Source organism: Macrobrachium nipponense, chromosome 28 (genome assembly GCF_015104395.2).
Source record: "Macrobrachium nipponense isolate FS-2020 chromosome 28, ASM1510439v2, whole genome shotgun sequence".
NCBI classification, from domain to species: Eukaryota; Metazoa; Arthropoda; class Malacostraca; order Decapoda; family Palaemonidae; genus Macrobrachium; species Macrobrachium nipponense.
The window spans coordinates 15,827,367-15,844,190 of NC_087217.1; the positions used below are offsets into that span (position 1 = coordinate 15,827,367).

General features: G+C 49.9%; 1 protein-coding gene across 6 annotated transcripts in view; it reads left to right on the forward strand.

Moving 5' to 3' along the window:
* The window catches only part of LOC135201457 (tectonic-like complex member MKS1), a 103,475-nt gene that overhangs the window by 39,288 nt on the left and 47,363 nt on the right, over positions 1–16,824 (forward strand). The window lies entirely within an intron of this gene.

A 16,824-nucleotide genomic window follows, 5' to 3' on the forward strand; every position in this document is an offset into this window, starting at 1 on the left:
GTGGTGGAGGGTGCGTCTGATTGGCTCCGTAGCGCTTCCAGGCCTAGACCTCTTCCAAACTCCCAGACCCAGTGGAGGAGGAAAGTCGACAGCCGCTGGAAGGTTAGGGAGAACCCCCACCGGTCAGGCGTCCCCTCGGCAGGTTCTGTAGAACGTCCCAGACTGCCAAGGATAGCCATTGATAAGGCATCCTTAAAAAAGTGCGTCTCTTCATCTTACATCCGAAAAGACGAAGAATGTATGTTTGGAGTTTCGATGATCTAGCGCGTTCTCTGAAAACTAAGAGAACACTGAGCAAGAGCCAGCCGCTGCCAGGAAGCCGCGTTCCAGCAAGCTAGCGTGAGCTACGTTCCAATAGCCAGCAGCGAGGCGCGTTCCAGCTAACAGACTAGCGCGAGCCGCGTTCCTACAACCAAACGCGAGCCGCGTTCTAGAAAATTTTTCTTGGCACAAGGCGCCTTCAAAGAGACGAAGCGCCAGCCTGGCGCAAATTGCGCCAGAAAAACAGACGGCTAGAGCAAGGAGCCTTATAGTAGAGTGGCAATCAGAACGATCCTTCCATTGAACGTTTCCGGACAAGAGGCTCTTTCTAAAAGGGGTCTAGTAGGCGCTCGGAACTATCAGGGCGCACGGGACCTTCCACGCAAGCGGAACGTTCCAGGAGCGAGTCTCCTTTCTAGCGTGCAGAACATTCCAGGCGCTAGGCGCAAGGAGCCAGGCGCCAGAATATTGCTAATCTTCTTATGAGAGAGAGGTCAGTCGCGAGGCTCCTCTTTGAGTTTTTAACTTGAGCAACTTTCCCCTGGCAAAGGTGCAAGATGTCGCACAGGCGGCCGTCGCTTTTGCCAGAAGGATTCTGATACTAAGAGAAGCCATTTGTTCCGACACGGCATACAAACCTTCGGTCCTTTTACAATAGGAAGGTACTAGCGGCAGCTAGGTACTAGCGGCAGCTGGATAGGTCGTAAGCTTTCGAAACAAGGGGTTCGGTAGTTAACTGCTTGTCCGACAGGCGCGCGTGCGCGCGACTGGTAGGTAAACAAACCACTTTGCTTTCGGCCTGCTGGCGTGTGGACGTGTATCATCGCTCTCTTGCCCGCTTCAATCCGTCGTCTGCTTTCGGCATGATTGTGTTTTTCTTTTTCTATGTATCTAGTGAAACTGAATTGTAAGTACAATCATTTCATTGAATTCAATTGTGAATTAAAGGATCTTGGTTCACAACGCCTCCGATTACCCGAGTGCCGGGACTGAAGGGCGTAATTGCGGGAATTCATTTTCCCAGAATGATCCTCGTATTGTGTATGCTCGGTGCCGAGGGCGGGAGCGCTCGCTCCGAGCGTATATTGGGTTGGAAATGTGTAGATGAAAATCGTAAGTAAGTGCTCTTTTCATTTATAATTTTTTGACCTGTATGCCCGTTGCCGAACGAATGCGCTCGGCACGGAAACTTATTAAGTATGAAAGTGGAATCGCAAGTACAGTATTCTTTTTCATTTCATATATTATTTTTTATTGTAGCAATACTCATTTTGGATCAGTTTCCGAGCTTGCCCGGAGATTGATCCTTCCCCCTTTTTAATTTAAATGAAGTGAAATCGCAAGTGCAGTTCTTTTTCATTTTCATTTTTTTATTGAGATTGCATTGTTGACTGGGATCAATGTTCCGCTATTCACGGGAATTGATCCTTCCCTTTTTTTTGTATTTGTATGAAGTGAAATCGCAAGCGCAGTAGTCTTTTCATTTTCATATATTTGTTGATTGCATCATTTCATTATGGATCAAGGTTTCCAGAAACCTTGATCCATAAAGGTAAGGAATGAAACCTTTCACCCTTGCGCTCGGTACCGAGGGCGCAAATGCGCTCGATCCGAGCCCTTATTCATTGTGAAGTGAATCGTTTTGCAAGATGCATTTTCATTTTGTTCCTTATTATTGATTGCATCAATTTTATTTGGTTTCAAGTTCCGCTCAGTCAGGGAATTGATCCTTATGCCTTGTATCGTGCCGATGGCACGATTGCTCTAGGGCTCTTATTTTGTTGTTGGGTACATGGGGACTGTGCGGGGGGGGGTGGGGAACGAGACCCCCCCGCTCAGTTCCCACAGATGACTCTTCCCCTTGGGGGGGGGGGAGGTTATCGGAGTTCTTCTCTCGCCCGATCCGTCGAAGCGCGGGGGAGGGGAGGGCGCTCGGTGCCCGATGTACAATTGTATTAGGGGTCGTCCACTCGTTCGGGAGGATCAAACCCCCGCACGAGGGGATTTCCCCCCCATTAATCGTTACTACATTATTTCCGCAGGTGCTACTGCCACGAGGGTGGACCTTGGTGAGGTATGGGCGTCCTTCCAATTGCAGAGCGTGCTGGTGTCCAGGGGCTGCGGTTCTATGTCTGGGCCTATGCGTCACCCATGGAGTGGTGACCACGCAACCAGGTGACGACGTCCCTCCTCACCTGGTGTACTCGCCTCACGTGGTAACAGTCTTGCCTACAGCCGCTGTGAAGTGCCGTTCGCCGTACCGAGAGGGGGGCGTGCCGCCGCCGCTCGTGGTTGCCGCGCTGCAGCGACCACACTTCCGCTGCCCTAGAACTCGCCCCTGGACCTGCCGCCGGTACCAGGATGTTGCTGGCTGCTGCTCCACTTCCTGTGTTTCCGGTGCTGCCTGCCGTACCTGCCGATTCTGGGCTGACTGTCCATGCAGTTGCTGCGCTGGCTGGCCCTGCCGTTGCTGCGCTGGCTGTTCCTGCCGTTGCTGCGCTGGCTGTCCCTACCGATGATGGGCTGGACGTGCCTGCTGTTCCTGGATGCCCATACCTGCTGATGTCGTCCCTGTTCGTGGTGGTACTACCCCAGACTTTGGTCTGTCTGTACAGGTGCGTCCGGGCCCTGTGGCTTCGGCTACAGCAGCCCGCCCCGGCTCCGCCCTGGATAGCAGATCTTACGTCTGTCCTGAGGAAGCTGACGAAGAAGAGGAGGAAGGTGTCGTGGTCGTCGTCTTCATCTTCTTCATCGTCGTCGGCCGCCGCCTCTTCCCTTCGACTTCTAAGGCTTTACAGCCGAGGAAGAAGAAGGTCGCCTCCTCCCTCCTAAGAAGTCTCCCTCGGGAGCTTCTCGGGACCCGTCTCACCTCGGTGGGACGGGAGGGTTCCTTCCGCTGGTCCTCCTGCTCCTTCGGGAGCGGGGCCCGTCTCTTCTTCCGCAAGGAAGAAGACTAACGGGGACCAGAGGCGGGGTACCGGCTAACACCGGTACTTCCTCGCCTGGTGTCAGTGGTTCTGCCACTGCATCAGGGTCCGTCTCGGCCTCTCGTTCGCGGGAGGTACCGAGGGTGTAAACGGTCGCCTTACCATTCGTACCGTTGCAGCCAGGAACCAGACCTCTGAGTCCGCTCAGCGTCAGGTTCACGGCACGGGGCGGAAGACTGGTGACAGCCGCTCATGCGACTCTCACCAGACCAGCTCTCACTCTCGCGGTGAACAGCTGGCTACCCGGGGACGTGACGGTCCACGACCGACCACGGGCTGAGGCTGGGAAGAGGTCCTCAGTTCGCCGGTGCCAGCCACGGCTGGAACCAGCGACGTGACGTGCCGTGAGGACAAGCACCGGTCTCACTGCGACAGTGGAGCCTGCAGGTCGCCTGACCGTCGCTCTCACAGAGAGCGATCGGGAACGGCAACCAGCACCAGCTCTTCTGACACTCGAGATCGGGGCCGCTGTGCTCAGTCCAGCCGTTCTCCACAGCGAGACGGTTCGACCAGGCCTGCAGCTCGATCGTCACCCCGGGTTGACGATCGCCTGCAGCCCTCCAAGCCTGCTGGTTCTGCCAGCGAGCGACGAGGGAGCGTCAGGTCTGCCTCTCCCGTACCTTCAACCTCCTCGGGTTACACCGGGAGGAGCGAGGTATTGAGGAGTGATCGTGAGGGGTGCGCCCCTCATGATCCCACCACGACGCCCTACGTGCCAGGCACGGTTCTTGGACCGACCAGGACGTATGCGCAAGTGGATGGGGAAGACCGAGAGGGCTGTCGCTGTTCCCCCTTCTTAGGAGGAAGGTTCTCGGAATGCTCTTGTTCGAAGGGCTTAACGTCCCACTCTGCAAGATGCGGTGACTTCCGAGATCCAGAGGAACTTTGCCGAGGTTACGGCGCTGATTCGTCAGCACAATGACCTCGGGGAAGGATCGCCGCTCCCACCAGCAGAGCCACGTCTCGGCTCGAGTCGTTTTGGGGCCCGAGAGGGAACCCAAATCGACGGTGGGTGTTTTTTTTTTTCGGCCGCGATCGGAGCTTGCCGACTGTGTTGAACCAGGTAGTCTCTCGTCTCCGGACAAGAAGGCTCTCTCAGTTCTGGACGGTCGAACAAGCTACTTCACCTCCTCTACTGCGACAGAGGCGTTTATACGTGTCTTCGGACACCGTATTTAAATACCCCTTCGGTCCTCCTGAGGTTTCGACCTCGACGAGGACTGGAATGAGTCGGAGCGGTAGCGGCTCTCTACTGTCAGGTGTCGATCAACCCCACCCAGACGACGTTCACAGTGGCGGCAGACACTTACCTACAGTATGAGTTCGTAACCCTCCTCGGGAAAACGTTTTCTCCTGACGATACGTTTTCCCAGGCTCTGAGAGGCCATCGCCGTAAGGCGATGGCTGCTCCTTTTCTTCTCCAACTGCTAGATCTCGATTTCTACGGGAATCGAGAGGACCACCAGCCGATATCATCTGACGAATTCGGTGGGGGGTTTCGCAGAGTGCTTAGAATTCTACGGAATTTCTAGCGCACTCAGAGTGTTCGAGTTCTTTACGATCTCCAAACACTCAGGCGAGACCACGGTCCAAAGTGAGCGAGAATCCCCGATAATTGTTACACGATAATCGGGAACCTCGCTTATGCTCGAATTCCTGTAATTTCTAGCATTTGGAAGAAGACTGCTGCTGAAAGAAGAGTATCTCACAGTAGGCGCTTAACCTGGAATAGAGAAGAACGGACGGGAACTTCCAGTTTGGCTTGAACTATCGTCTTCGGTATTCTGTTCACCATTGAAGCTTTCCTTTGGGAAAAGACTTCTCCTTCACTCTCTTGACTAGAGAACGAAGGCGGTCGATCTCCAATCCTTATTCTCATTCCTCGAGGGGAAAAGAATTTAGGATGGAGGTCGTGGTACAGAACCTACAAATATACTACGTATATTACCCTCGCGACATGATTCTTTAACAGTTGAATTGTCCGTGGGGTAGGCGCATACCGTAGTTAACTCTACGGTTTGTGACCGAGACGAATGTATCTTAATTGAACTGCAACTCGGGGTTGCCTGCAACCTCCCAGCAGTTATCAGTTTCGATTTTAGATACTTGGTATTGTCATGACAACACCAAATCAGCTTTTGTATTTACCGAAATCCGTTTCGGTTAAATATAATTGCTCGAGCGTATTCTTTATGCTCGATGGTTCTAGCCGAACGCATTCCTTCGTGGAATAATGGATTACCTGGCAACTAGGATGACGACGTCACCGAGAGCTACTGCGTATTGAACTGCCTGATAGCGGCTCAGTATCAGCTAGGTCTCGGAGATGCACGGTCGGTTACGTCTCTCTCTCCCCTGGTTGGATTGACTACCGAACCGTATCTCTGCCCAACAATCATGGACTTAGGTCTCTGATAACGGGGATTCTCGCAATAATGAAGGACCATCTACTGCTGTGACGCTCGATTTCATCGCCTTCGACATTGCGAGAATTTTCAACAGAGATATCTCTTGGACTCTTTCATCTTTCTGTTTACCGCACGGTAACAGAAGTCTGTACTAGTCAACCGCTGCATCGCACTGCGATAATGCGAATGATTTTTGCAGACATCTGAGTTTGTCTTCAAAATATCTCGTATTCGTAGGTGTGCAATTCATTGCTCGCCCCGAATTAACAGATATGTCAGAAGACATCGCCTACTCTCCGACCTGACAGCTCTACTTCCAAATGTTCAGCCCATGAGATGCAGTTCTTCAGGCAGTAGTTCCCTGTCTCATTACTGGAAGCGCTCCGCTTTTATTGCAACTACGATCCTCACCGGACAGCAATCAATAGCGGTTAGCGTTCTCAGTCTTTGTAGCACAGGTTCAGATCTGAGATCCTTCTCTCGGTTCAGCTGTGAAGACGTAGGTTGCATTTTCTGTACACCTTCGTCTTCAACGTCACATAGTGTTGTTTCTCCTTACCCGAGAATCAACTATACTATGAGATATCTTGCCATCAAGGACCTCGGTCTCTAGAAGGCAATTGACTTTCGCCTGTTGGGCACATGCCTTAAGAGAGTCATCACCTTGCCTTCTGGCATCGGGGGGACGAACAAATTATTTGTTTAGTCTCTTGGCATAACCCTTTTAAGGCGAAGGTCACGTGACTTGCTCGGGTGCTTGGACAACTTGCCTCCTACCGAACGCAGTCAGTAGGCAGCTGTCAGAGCGCCCAAGTCCTGTTTTACGAACTTCGCTGTGGACTTAGTTCGGTTGTTCCATAACAATCTTTTCTTCGTCCTAACGGCTTGTCACAGTACCCATACCATCGACACCCAAACATTGAGTGTCGGTGTCCTATCCACTACCGAGAACAACAACTTCGCTGGCAGACGGATAGACCAGTATGGGTACAGGACATCACCGAAGTCGAGAAGAGGGATAGGTCATACGACAATTCCCTTCTTTTCCTCTGAGGTAATTGCATGACTTTGCCTGCGAAGTCAAGCATCCAGGGGATGGGGATTCGTGACGCTCGATTTCGTACCGAATTCGTAGCGAAGACTCTGAACCCTTCGGTTCCTGACGATCGGTTAGAGTCCTTCACAGTCCCCTCCCTAATGGACTTCACCGCCTTCGATGCGAAGGAGATGCTGCTTTGTCCTGTGAAAGCACGACCGCGCTTTCTGAAGAAACTCGACATCACAGGCGGAGTGTTGAAGACTCTTCGTCAGCACCAAGATGACCTAGAAGTACACTCCCTCGAGTTACACAAGAACTTCTCCGTGGCGCAGGCTGAAGGCAGGGGTCTGGTAACAACCAGACCACTGGCACCTCCTACCTTTTGGATATTGCCCACAGGTCCTTGGATCGTTTCCTTAGGACCGTGGTGGCTGCTCAACACGTTGTGTAGCTAACCCAGACCCTAGCAGGGCTGAACAGCATCGAGTCCTGGTGTGACTGTATGAATAGATAGTGAATGAGAAAGTGACTGGCTTCTCTTTCTATCTTTTTCTACCCCTCTACCTGTGGGTAGAGGGATACGGTCATTACCCTGCTGGATAAGGACGAGATGCCGGTGAGCTATATGACAGAGCCCCATCCTATCCTTTCACTAGGGATAGGAGCAGAATATCCACCACTTCCTTCTACAAGGGGGGGAAGTGGATGCCTACAAGAGTCAAACCCATGACTTTATATTTGCTCCTGTACAGGAACAAGTTCTTGCATTGCTGGTACGAAGAGTGCGCATGCCCCTCTATGTACTCGGTCCAGAGGTCTGACCATTGATCCTGCGGTGCACACCCCGATCAATCGGACAGAGGCTTGGATCCCTCCCTCGCTCTTACGACCAGGGAGGCTTCCAAGGTTGGGCGAACACCAGTCTGTTCACAAAAGACTCAGATTCCACCCACCAAGAAGTGAGTCTTCCTATTGTAAAAGGACCGAAGGTTTGTATGCCGTGTCGGAACAAATGACAATTTGTCCAAAATTGCATTTTTCCTAAACTATACAAACCTGAGGTCCTTTTACACATAGCCCACCTCATGCCACCCCTCACTCTGCAGTTTTTGCTTGGGCCAAAAGCAAAAGTGATTTGTTTACCTACCAGTCGCGCGCGCGCGCCTGTCGGACAAGCAGTTAACTACCGAACCCCTTGTTCGAAAGCTTACGACCTATCCAGCTGCCGCTAGTACCTAGCTGCCGCTAGTACCTTCCTATTGTAAAAGGGACCTCAGGTTTGTATAGTTAGGAAAAATGCAATTTTGGACAAATTGTCATTTTTCATTATTCAGAGGACTCTCTCCTTCATTCATGCTCTTCCCTCGTTATGAAGAGGCAAGAGCTTTGGGAGTTTTCTTATAAGAATCTCATCGACGTTTGGGTATGATGCCGGATAGGAAATATCTACTTCCTTCCGTAAACCCTACAAATGAACAGGAATTCTGTCTCTTCCACGATTTATGAGGAAATCGCGAAGATTTAAAGAGTTCCTGGATTAACTTCCTTCCTTAAGGAGATATATATACTCTTTCTATCGTTCTATTAACGAAAAGAACGAAGATAGTAAAAATTTTCCTTTCTCTATCTGCCTCGCAGGGAAAGAAGGTAGTAGAGTATCTGCTGTATGAGAATACGATACGGCAAATCATAAGCACATACCGTAGTTACTTCTTGCTGAGCAAACTCAATTACCAGTATCCTTCCAGGAATTTCCTAGAAGGACTACGCTTAAAGGGATTGTTAAGACAACACCTACTTAGCTTCTAGATTTATCGAAGTCTTGTTTCGCTTAAATATGCATTATAAGAACTTCCTGAAGTTTGATAATAATTTTATAAGATTCCTTTATTAAATGGAGTAGCTGGCAACTCTGGAAGAGTAAGGCCAGTCGGCTAACGAGAGTCGAGACTGCTATCGCTTAGACTTAGAGACACCAACGCAGTATCATGTAGGTGTCGGTCATGAGTGGTCGGTTACATGTCTCTCTCCTGCGGGATGGAATGACTAACCGTGTCTCTCCCCTACAATCGTGGTTTTAGCCTCGGATTGAGGGGATAGTTAAGCAAACATAAATAAAATATTGTCTGCCTTTTGCTAAGAAGCTTTCAATAAGAAAGATATTACAACATTTCAATGCTGTTTACCGTAGGTAACATTTTTAAAGGATTCTAACGCAGCGGAACTCTATATTGTATAATGCTCTCATGCTTACGAAAGCATGGCTTATTAGAGTACATGCTTAGTGAGAAGATGAATGTAGTAGAGAATTCACTTTAAGACTACGGTATGGTCAAGTCTTATGCACATACCGAGGTTAACTACAGAATTCCTAGTATCCTTACAAAGGTTTCCTAGATTAATGCTGTTTACCACAATGTGACAGTATTATAAAGGATTCTAATACGGCAGAGCGCGATATATATAATTCTCTCATCCTTTCAGAGAAACACCACAACCCTTTTTTTAGGAACGGATATTGCTCAAAGAGAAGTTGGGTGAGTCGGATGGGAAACATTCTCTTAGTGGCAGAAGTTTCCCTGAATGGACTATACTAAGTATAGGAAAAGTTTTTTTTCCCCACTAAGAACGGAATTTAACGTGTGAAGGATGTCGGGTACCATAAAGGCATAGATGTTATGGCACATAACCTAAAAAGAACTAGAAGGAAGCGCCAGCCTGGCGCAAATTGCGCCAGAAGCGCCAGCCGTGCCAGAAGCACCATCCAAGATATTTTCTCGTTTTAGCGAGTTATTAAACCAATAAGAGTCAGTAGCCTCTCGGACAGCAGGCTCGGTAACGGCAGGATTCGTTCCTGATTTTGTTACCCATTTAATCGAAAAGGGGTCGCTTACAAGGAATGATGAAATGATTTATTTTAATCACTTAGGCCAATTCCACGACTCTCATATCGCAAAGAGCATCGAGAATCTCTTTTTTTCGCCCCTGTTAGCGTTAACAAAAGAGAACCTATTTGGGAACAGACACGGAACGTAACGATCCTTAAGAGGTTCGATGCAAGATTTTGCATGTCCGTGAGAACCTACTTGATCGAAGATAATAACTGTTAACGTATGTCTAACATTTATTGAAAAGAGTTGTGGAAGAACCTGCGGAAAGTCTTTCTTGTCATAGATCTCTTTGTAAGGTAGAAGACGAACAGGCTTCCTTTAGACTGCTTCCTTTTCCTCGAACCAAGAAAGGTAGCAATAAAAGGGGAATAAACTTTAGTCTTTTTTCCCCTAGTTATAAATTCTTAACAGATATTAAGATAAATGGGCATAAACAAGGAAGAGAGGATGTATGCCTCATTTTGGCCTTAGAGAGTTGGATTCACAGAAGTCACGTTCTTCTCACAGCATGTTTCGTAAGGCTTTTCCAAGAGTATCTGGATATTCTATCAGAATCTATTATAAATAGACCTAAAAAACCTCTCCACTCTGAGTCTGTCCGCGTGCAGACTGACCAGAAGTGGACATGAATGAGAGGTTTTTTCAAGGTAAATGACAATAGTCATGGCTAAGACATAGAATTGCTGCAGATCGTGCTAGATGGAATGAGGAAACTGTCCTCTTCCGATACCTCTGTGAACCACATAGCGACGTTTTTTCTTCACTTTCAGAGGGAAGAATCACCTATGTATATATCTGCTATCAAAGAACGCAGTAAAAGGCTATACTCGTCTCTACAAGGGGAATTAGAGATAACAGAGGATTAAGATCTTCGGGATCTTATACGATACCGCAATACGACAAGAGTATTATATCATGTACTTCGAATAGGATCTTTTTGTGGCCACAGATTTCGTGTTCCGACAAAATGGAACTGCTCCTCATCAAACTTCTTTGAGGAAGTTTATGAAGAAATTCTTTGTTTCTCTTAGCCCTAAACGACCAAGAAGACAAGTGAATTTTTTGTGCATTGGAATCTCGCATCAGATTCAATGGAGACTCGGCAATGGGTTCTTGCCAGCATAGTATGTCTGGCAAAAGAACTAAATCCCTCTATTCCTGACGCAACACTTTCAGATAGAAGTTTCGTTGCCCAGGCAGGGTACTTACATTTTCATCTACAGAAGAAGAGATGGTTTAAACGTTTGCCTACAGAGTCTTCGGGGGTGCGATGAGGGCTCAAAATGCTTCCAGAAGGTATTCAGAAGGATACAATAAGAGCTAGAAATCAGGGTTCCGCCAATTTCAGCTCAGTCTCTCCTTCGACTTCCAGACTCCTTCCCTTCCTTCGGGCAAGGATAGGGAAGATTCTGCAACGAGGAACCTCATCAACATGTAAGAAGAGATTCTCGTTAGCAAAAGAAGTGTTCAGAAGGGATCCTCCTCGGAGGAAGACTCTTCTCTCTCGTATTGTTAGATATCCTGTCGTCTACTGGGTGTAGCTGACTAAAATCACCTCCCCTTGCCAGGGGCCAAAAGCTCAAAGGGGAAGAATTTCTTCCACCCTTCTCCAGTCTCCTGATAAACTATGTGGTTGTTCAGGACTCTCGGACAATGTAGCGCCAGCCAGGCGCCAAATGCCAATACAGGCGAAAAACGCCAGAGGCGGACAGTTCCAAGGAACTCTGTCATGGTCGGATACTGAGAAGGAGCGGGCCTCCAACGCGCCAGAGGCGAACAAATCGGACAGATATAAGAGTGTCCGATGTGGACATCGCCAGACAGCCTAGAGACTCTTCCAAGCTCGAAGCTCCAGCAAGTGTGGAGGAGCCAAGCCAGGCGCGAGGCGCCAGCCAGGCTCTAGAAGCCAGCCAGGCGCCATCCAGGTGCCAGGCTCCTTCAAGGCTAGGCTCCAGTCAGGATTGAGGATCCATCAGGCGCAAGGCTCCTTCCAGTAAAGAGAAAACCTAAAGCTCTGTCATGTAAGAGGGCTAGTCCCATTGATATGATACAGGTAAGGTTCTGCCATTGTAAGTGGGTTCAGCCCCCATTGGCACGATCCGAGAAGGCTCTGTCGTGTAAGCGGGCTCAGCCCCATTGACATGATCCAGAAGGGTTTGTCAGTCATAGGTCCCCTACCTCGCTGAAACTCTTGAGGCCTGCAGACTCATAGACAGTAATCATGAAGTCTTCTGCCAGGCTCCAGGTGCCTTCCAGGCGCAAGGCGCCAGCCAGACGCAAGGCTCCAGCCAGGCGCGAGGCGCTAGCCAGGAAGGAGGAGCCAATCAGGCACCAGCCAGGCGCGAGGCGCCAGCCAGGCGCAAGGCGCCATCCAGGCGCGAGGCTCCAGCCAGGCTCTAGGCGCCATTCAGGCGCAAGGCTCCAGCCAGGCGCGAGGCGCTAGACAGGCGCTAGGCACCTGCCAGGCACGAAGCGCTAGCCAGGCTCCAGGCTTCACCCAGAAGAGAGCTATATCAAAGAACGCCCTGGCCTTCTTTGAGACATTGTGATCTTCTAAGCACTTGATAAGTGCATTGATGATTCCTTCAAACAGCTGAGAATTAAAAGCGCATGAAGTGCGAGCTTTTCCAAATTCTTGTTCTTTCCCTAACAATATGTCATAAGGACATATTAGCTGTCACATACGGGAGATGCAACTCTGTGTTGACTTCCCATTATCCGAAGGATGTCAAGATAACCTTCGAGGGATCCTTCTCTCTTGGTTGATTCGTGTCTGCGGATACATTGCTGGGATAGGGAGCAGATACTGATCCTTAACTAGTGAGTTAAATTTTATTTAACGTCGTGTTTTTTCTTTGGGTTGTTTGAAAGGAGTTTGTAGATAACTCTTTTCAACTTAAGCACTAACCCTCGTGTTAGGATCAGGTGATCGGGATCGGTGTTGTGCTTCTTAATTGTGCCACTAGGCATAGGCATATTGTCATGTAAGAGGCTCTGTCGAGTAAATGGATAAGACCCCATCGACAGACCACAAGAACTCTTAGCCATGGTCACATCCTCGATGAGGCTCTTGAGGCGAAGCAGATTCCTAGGCATTAGCCATGGAGTCTTCCGCCTGATCAAGTAGGAACCAAGGTTTTATTTATTTATTACCTACAACGTATGTTGTTTACCTGTCTATTCAGTAAATAGCTGTCTCTTTCCCACCACCAAGGGTGTCAATCAGCTAATTATATATCGCTGGGTAAGTTTTTCCATGTACAAAAATTATATTGTCAAGATACATAAAGTTTTGTACATACTTACCTGGCAGATATATACGATTGATGGGCCCACCCAGCCTCCCCTCAGGAGACAGGTGGAAGAGAAAATCTGGTTCTAGAACGGTAATCGTTCCTATTCCTGCCACCCAGCGGCAGGGGCGGTAGATCACCTGACATACCTGCAGCGTGTGCCGCGAAATTCGAATTTCTGTCGGGGACGACGGAGTCTATAGCTAAGTATATATCTGCCAGGTAAGTATGTACAAAACTTTATTGTATCTTAACAATATCATTTTTAAGCATTTTTATGAAAGGGGTTTCAACTATTCTAGCTATTCATGGTGTGGGGGGTGGGGGGGGGAGGTCTGATATGCATCCATCCGTGGCAATATGGGGGGAACACTGTATTCCTTTTCTGCACTTTGGATGATTTTGCACCCCCCTTGGATGTATGTATTAGCGTATGATTGGAAGCTTATGTTAAATCATTTCACCCTTTGGTGTATTAGTGTATGATTGAGAGGTGAATGTATATCATTTCACATACACAATATATTTAGCACTGTTACTGGTATTTATTGTTGACATAACATATATAAATTATGTTTTTTCCATGAAGATGTGGTTCATACTTATTTTGTTCATGAAACTACTGTCAGATATATATATAGCTGTATTCTCCGAAGTCCGACAGAATTCAAAAAACTCCGGCACACGCAGTGGGCGGCCAGGTGGTTAGTACCCATTCCCGCCGCTGGGAGCGGATATCAGGAATCATTCCCATTTTTTCTATTCAGATTTTTCTCTGTCGCGGTAGTGAAAACACCTGTTTCCACTACCTCCGCCTAGGATTTTGAAACTTCATTAGCCGCTTAAGTATCCTACTTTTTTTTTTTTTTTTTTTGAATGATTGACTTGGATTTGTGGCTAGGCATACGCTATCATAAATTAATTAAAATTTGTTCCGACACGGCATACAAACCTTCGGTCCTTTTACAATAGGAAGGTACTAGCGGCAGCTGGATAGGTCGTAAGCTTTCGAACAAGGGGTTCGGTAGTTAACTGCTTGTCCGACAGGCGCGCGCGCGCGACTGGTAGGTAAACAAATCACTTTTGCTTTCGGCTGCTGGCGTGTGGACGTGTATCATCCCTCTCTGCCCGCTTCATCGTCGTTGCTTTCGCATGATTGTGTTTTTCTTTTTCTAGTTATCTAGTGAAACTGAATTGTAAGTACAATCATTTCATTGAATTCAATTGTGAATTAAAGGATCTTGGTTTCACCACGCCCTCCGATTACCCCGAGTGCCGGGGACTGAAGGGCGCGTAAGTGCGGGAATTCATTTTCCCAGAAATGATCCTCGTATTGTGTATGCTCGGTGCCGAGGGCGGGAGCGCTCAGCTCCGAGCGTATATTGGGTGGAAATGTGTAGATGAAAATCGTAAGTAAGTGCTCTTTTCATTTATATTTTTTGACCTGTATGCCCGTTGCCGAACGAATGCGCTCGGCACGGAAACTTATTCAGTATGGAAGTGGAATCGCAAGTACAGTATTCTTTTTCATTTTCATATATTATTTTGATTGTAGCAATACTCATTTTGGATCAGTTTCCGAGCTTACCCGGAAATTGATCCTTCCCCCTTTTTATTTTGAATGAAGTGAAATCGCAAGTGCAGTTCTTTTTCATTTTCATTTTTTATTGAGATTGCATTGTTTACTGGGATCAATGTTTCCGCTATTCCCGGGAATTGATCCTTCCCCTTTTTATTTGTATGAAGTGAAATCGCAAGCGCAGTAGTCTTTTCATTTTCATATATTTTTTTGATTGCATCAATTCATTATGGATCAAGGTTTCCAGAAACCTTGATCCATAAAGGTAAGGATGGATCCTTTCACCCTTGCGCTCGGTACCGAGGGCGCAAATGCGCTCGATCCGAGCCCTTATTCATTGTGAAGTGAATCGTAATGCAAGATGCATTTTCATTTTATTCCTTATTATTGATTGCATCAATATTTATTTGGTTCAAGTTCCGCTCAGTCAGGGAATTGATCCTTAGGCCCTTGCATTCGGGCCGATGGCACGATTGCTCTCGGGCTCTTATATTGTTGTTGGGTACATGGGTACTGTGCGGGGGTGGGGAACGAGAACCCCCCCCCCGCTCAGCTCCCACAGATGGCCCTTCCCCTTGGGGGGGGGGGGGGGGGGGGAGGTTATCGGCGTTCTTCTCCTCGCCCGATCCGTCGAGCGCGGGGGAGGGCGCTCGGTGCCCGATGTACAATTGTATTAGGGGTCTTCCACTCGTTCGGAGAGGGCTCACCCCCCCGCGCGAGGGGACTTTCCCCCCCCACTAATCGCTACTACTGTTATTTCCGCAGGTGCTACTGCCACGAGGGTGGACCTTGGTGAGGTATGGGCGTCCTTCCATTTGCAGGGCCGTGCTAGTGTCCAGGGGCTGCGGTTCTATGTCTGGGCCTACTACGGTCACCCATGGAGTGGTGACCACGCAACCAGGTGACGACGTCCCTCCTCACCTGGTGTACTCGCCTCACGTGGTAACAGTCTGCTACAGCCGCTGTGGAAGTGCCGTTCGCCGTACCGAGAGGGGGGCATGCCGCCGCCGCTCGTGGTTGCCGCGCTGCAGCGACCACACTTCCGCTGCCTAGAGCTCGCCCCTGGACCTGCCGCCGGTACCAGGATGTTGCTGGCTGCTGCTCCACTTCCTGTGTTTCGGTGCTGCCTGCCGTACCTGCCGATTTGGGCTGATGGTCCATGCAGTGCTGCGCTGGCGGTCCCTTGCCGTTGCTGCGCTGGCTGTCCCTGCCGTTGCTGCGCTGGCTGTCCCTGCCGTTGCTGGCGCCCCTGTCCCTACCGATGCTGTGCTGGCTGTGCCTGTGTTCCTGAGATGCCCATACCTGCTGATGTCGTCCCTGTTCGTGGTGGTACTACCCCAGACTTTGGTCTGTCTGTACAGGTGCGTCCGGGCCCTGTGGCTTCGGCTACAGCAGCCCCGGCCCCCTCCGCCTGGATAGCAGATCTTACGTCTGTCCTGAGGAAGCTGACGAAGAAGAGGAGGAAGGTGTCGTCGTCGTCGTCTTCATCTTCTTCATTGTCGTCGGCTGCCGCCTCTTCCCCTTCGACTTCTAAGGCTTCACAGCCGAGAAGAAAGAAGTTTGCCTCCTCCCTCCTAAGAAGTCTCCCTCGGGAGCTTCTCGGGACCCGTCTCACCTCGGTGGGACGGGAGGGTTCCTTCCGCTGGTCCTCCTGCTCCTTCGGGAGCGGGGCCCGTCTTCTTCCGCAAGGAAAGAAGAATACGGGGACCAGAGGGGTACCGGCTAACACCGGTACTTCCCTGCATGGTGTCAGTGGTTCTGCCACTGCATCAGGGTCCGTCTCGGCCTCTCGTTCGCGGGAGGTACCGAGTGTACGGTCGCCTACCAGCGACCGTGCAGCCAGGAACCAGACCTCTGAGTCCGCTCAGCGTCAGGTTCACGGCACGGGGCGGAAGACTGGTGATAGCCGCTCATGCGACTCTCACCAGACCAGCTCTCACTCGCGGCGAACAGCTGGCTACCCGGGGACGTGACGGTCCACGACCGACCACGGGCTGAGGCTGGGAAGAGGTTCCTCCCGTTCGCCGGTGCCAGCCACGGCTGGAACCAGCGACGTGACGTGCCGTGAGGACAAGCACCGGTCTCACTGTGACAGTGGAGCCTGCAGGTCGCCTGACCGTCGCTCTCACAGAAAGCGACCGGGTACGGCAAACCAGCACCAGCTCTTCTGACACTCGAGATCGGGGTGGGCCCTGTGCTCAGTCCAGCCGTTCTCCACAGCGAGACGGTTCGACCAGGCCTGCAGCTCGATCGCCACCGCGGGTTGACGATCGCCTGCAGCCCTCCAAGCCTGCTGGTTCTGCCAGCGAGGAACGAGGGAGCGTCAGGTCTGCCTTCTCCCGTACCTTCAACCTCCCATCGGGTTT